Raw genomic sequence first — 4,760 nt, forward strand, 5'->3', positions numbered from 1 at the left:
CACACACATGAACACATATCAACATTTCATATGTGCATGTAGGTCATGAAACTAGAGTTGGGATGACAGGAGAGGAAGAAGAGATCAATAATGGAGTGATGGGTCACAAGCAACAGGAAAACAGAAGGTGAGCACTAAGGAGAGGAAGACAGAAAACCAGCTGGAGCAAGGGAAGAGAGTAGGGACAGGGAAGGGGAGTGCAAAAGAACAAAGCAAGTGACACACATGCATGATGACGTCGTGATGAAACTCAGTATTAGATTTTCTTTAAAGAAAGACCACTACTTTAGGAAGTTGAAAGTAGGGATGCTGAGAAGTTTGTGACATTTTGTCTAAATGCATTTGTCTCAGTTTGCTTTCTAGTCCTGTGATAAAACACTGTCCAAGATGAACTTGGAAGGAAAGGGGTTTATTTGGTTTACAGGTCACAGTTTGTCATCAAGGGATGTCAAGGCAGGAACTCAAGGTACACGACTCAAAGTACAAAGCTGGAGTAAAGGTGGTTCTAAAAAGACTAGTGTGGGGAGATCTGGATGACAGAGACCTGACTGAGTGACGGTGCAGTGTCAGAGGTAGGGGCTTAGGTGAGAACAGACAATGCCTGTCATTCCAGAATGCCTCTCTAAAAAGAACTTGAAAGGGCAGAATGAACCAATTCTCTGGCAAGAAGGATGATTTTTCAATCATTATCCAGTCCATGCTCTTACATAATGAAACTACATTTCCCAGTTGTCCTTGCAGTTCCTAAGAGCCATGAGTTGAATCCTGCCCAATTCAGTCTAATCTAGGTCTTTACTAAATTCCAGATGTTTGCACCCCCTACACCCAAGATTCATATGTTGAAACCCAGATCTCCAGTGTCATGCTAGTAGGAGGTGGAGCCTTATGAGAGATGATTAGGTCACAAGGGTAGAGTTCCCCCCTCCCTGCCCATGAAGGGTATCTGTGCTCTTATCAGGGGCCCAACGCAGCTGCCTTGCTCCATGTGGGCCAAAGCAAGAAGTGAACCAAAAAATGGGTTCTCACCAGATATCGAATCTCTCAGTGCCACTGTCTTGTGCATTTTAGCCTCCCACATTCTGGGAGCTGTTGTATATAAGCTATCTAGTTCAGTCTTTTCTATAGCATGTTGTGATATGAGACATATGTATTGTGGCTTCCAATCACGGTTTCTGGTTTGTTGCTTCCTCCCCAAAATGGAAGTTCTGACTTCCGCCAGCCTTTCAGTGGCCATAAAAGTACTACCTATTTGCCTTGTCTAGTTGTAGGTCCTAAGAGCCACTTTACTGCAGAGATGCTGTGCTTTAAAAAAGGAATGCTGAAGAATCTTAGAAGGTGCTGCTAGCTTTCCCCAACCAGTCCATTAGCAAAACTGCCTATACAATGAAGTCTCCATAAAAAAAAAAAAAAGGCAAAATAGGGTTTGGAGATTCTGGACAGCAGAACTCATGGAGGTTCCTAGAGGGTAGCCATTATGGTTTGGATCTGATATACCTCCAAAAGCTCACACACTGAAGGATTGGTCCCTAGTGCTGCAGTATTCATAGGTAGGACCTTTGGAGGTGGTTAGATCATGAAGGTTATAGGCTCATCAATAGATTAATTCATTGAGGTGTCCATGGCTCAATGGGCTCCTGGAGGACAATGGCAACTTTAGGAAGCAAGGCCTAGTTGGAGGAAGTAGGTCAATTAGGGACAAGCCTTTAAGTGTATATATTGTTTCCACCCCACCTAAGCCCCCTTCCCTGTGTGTGTGTGTGTGTGTGTGTGTGTGTGTGTGTGTGTGTGTGTGTGTGTGTGTGTCCTCTCTTCCATCCTCCTCCCGGTCCACCATGAAATAAGCTATCTGTCTGTCGGTATCTCTCCGCTCTCGTGTCCTGTCCACTGTGAGACAGGCTACTATCCTCTGCCACCCAACCACATCATGATGTATTTGATACCTGGCCTCGGGTACTAAAGCAACAAGCCAAGTGACAATAGGCTGAAATCTCCAGAACTATGAACCAAAATGAATTATTTTTGTTGTTTCAGTCTCAGATATTTGGCATAGCAATGGAAAGCTGGCCAAAACAGTAATGCAGAGAGGACAAAGAAGGTCCACACTTCTCCACACCTCAAAACAGGCACCTCTTTAGTGATGGTTTTTATAATATCCTTCATAAGAAATCAGAAGTATTTCCTTGACTTCTGTGAGCCATTCAAGCAAATTCATCAAACCTGAGGAGAGAGTTGTAGTAACCCCACCTGGCAGCTGGTTGGTCAGAAGCATAAGTAAAAAGACAGGATATTTGCATGAAGAAATCCTAAGCAAAGTGTTGAAGATACAAGTTGTCTTTTGCTTAATACATATAGTAAAATACAGAAAGGACTTAAGAATAAAATTTTAAGGCAGATGTTACAGTTTTTAATCTGAAATGTAACCCCCAACCCCCAACCCCCCTCCCCCCCCCCCCCGCCACCACACACACACACACACAGAGTTGTGAGCACTCTGATCCCAGCTGTGGGCTTATTTTGAAGGCTTGAAGCTCCTGAAATATGGAGCGTGAATCTGGTTCTGGCTCTGGCTTAGCTGTCCTTCTTCCAGGTCTATTCTATGTAACAAATTTGCCACCAAACATTCCTGGCACCATGGGCCCTGCTGCTCTGCTTTGCCTTTCCCAACAGGATAGGTTGGACCATATGAAACCATGAGGCAAATTTAGCCTTCCCTCCCTTGATTCTGTCACAGTACACAAAGGCATGGTATGTTTAGGAAAGAACACCAAGAGTGTGGTCAGGTGATCACCTGATACAGACATTAGTACAAACCAGCCAAGGGCTGCTCATCTAGACATATGGGAATAAATACTGGCCTGCAGCATTTCAGAACAGGACCAACCCTTCCACTGTAAGCCAAGCATTTCAGGGCCTGGGGGGCAGAACCTCTGACCAACCAGCTGCCAGGTGGGGTTACTACAACTCTCTCCTCAGGTTTAAGGAAGGGTTCAGGAGCACCATGGGGTGTCAGCACTCACGGCACAGTACCACTTTATGGTTCTACTCACTTCAGCACTGAAGTTGCTTCTCCGGGTTCAGCTCCAGTGGGTCTGAACCCAGTGCTGGGTTTCACAGCAGAAAGTTCAGGTGGTCCCCTTAAGTGCATCTGTGCAGAGCCATCTCAGCTGGTGCACAGAGAACAAGCCTTGAAGACAAGGCTACCTTCATTATCTGAATGCCAAAGGATGTCCAAAGGTGTCTCAGGACCCAGAAAGGGAACAGTCAAGGTATAGGCTTAACTAGTACCCCATGGCCCACTAGGACCATGCCCAGTGAGTGTAGCTATGGGCTCCATGGGACCGTACAACAGAAAGGTCATTAGTGTATAAAGCCAGTGTGTGAGCTATAGGGATACAACCCCGAGAGCCACAAAACCCAAACCTCAATGCAAGACCACCACCCAAGAACTTCTAGAAGGCATGACCTCTACTCCAATGAGCCTGGAAGGCAGCTCCTCAAGACCAAGCTTATTTTCTAGCTGTAAGATTTTAGACATGTTGGGAATGTTTTATTCCTGCCTTCTTGTCTATTTCTCCCTTTGGACTGGGAATGTCTAGCCCATGGCTGTCCTGTAGTGTATTCAGGAAGCATATAAAATGTTTGGCTTTATGGGTTCACAGCTGGAGAGCAATGTGCCTCAGGATAAACCGCATCTTGAACTGTCATCCCTATCTGATTAAGTGACATTGAAAAAAGATCTTGAGTGGCTGGAATGCCTGTCACCAGAATGTTGCAATCCTAACCTCCAAGTTGATGATGTGAGTGAGGAACAAGGGGCCTTCTGGGAAATGACTGAGAGTAGAGGCATCGTAAGTGAGATCAGTAGATTATAAAAGAGCCTTGGAGCTGCTTGGTCACGTCCACTGTGTCTGCACACAGTGGAAAGGTATCATTTATACACCATAAATTAATTCCACACCAGTAATGGAATCTGACAGCACCCTGATTTGACTTCCCAGCCTACAAATCCATCAGAAATAAATTCATTTATAGGCCACTCAAAACCTATTGTATTTTATTATAGCAGCTCAAAGTGACTAAGACTGACTCTCTCCTCTGAAAGTCTGGCCCTAAGAATGGCCAGCCTACAAGAGAAAGGACTTTGAACTCCAATAACTGAAACACAAGTTACTGTACTACCAACCCACACTGGACTATACCATAAGAAATAATCTTTGTGTCAAGTCACTGAGATGGGGTGGTGGTGTTTGAATCAGCAATAAACCCACTATACCCTCCTGTAGAGACACTAAGCCCTAAGAGTGAAAGGGAGGTGACATGTCTGTCTCAGTGAGCTCCTGGTAGCCAGAGTATGGTGGTTAATGCCATTGGATAGAGAACAGCCTAGATTAGCAGCACACACCTCTGCATGTCTGGGGAGGCATTCCCAGAAAGGGGAAGGAGATTTGACCATGGTAGAACCCATCGGGCTGGGAACCAGGTAGAATTAAAACAAGAGGGATGGCCACTAGTACAAAAACAAAGGGGCCTCTCTCTGCTTCCTAGACTCCATGTCTCTGCTCTGTTCTACCCTGCCCACCCCACAATGATGGAATGAAACCATAAGAAAAAGTGAAATTTTCCTCCCTTGAGGTGCTTATTCAAGTATTTTGTCACAGAAATGACAAGTAAACTAACACAGGGGAGAAGCAGCATTTTCCAAATGCGGTCCCAAACGGGGAATCTGAATCCCGCCACATACCACAGTCTCCTGGACAACA

The sequence above is a fragment of the Cricetulus griseus genome, chromosome 6 (assembly GCF_003668045.3).
Source record: "Cricetulus griseus strain 17A/GY chromosome 6, alternate assembly CriGri-PICRH-1.0, whole genome shotgun sequence".
Classification (NCBI taxonomy): domain Eukaryota; kingdom Metazoa; phylum Chordata; class Mammalia; order Rodentia; family Cricetidae; genus Cricetulus; species Cricetulus griseus.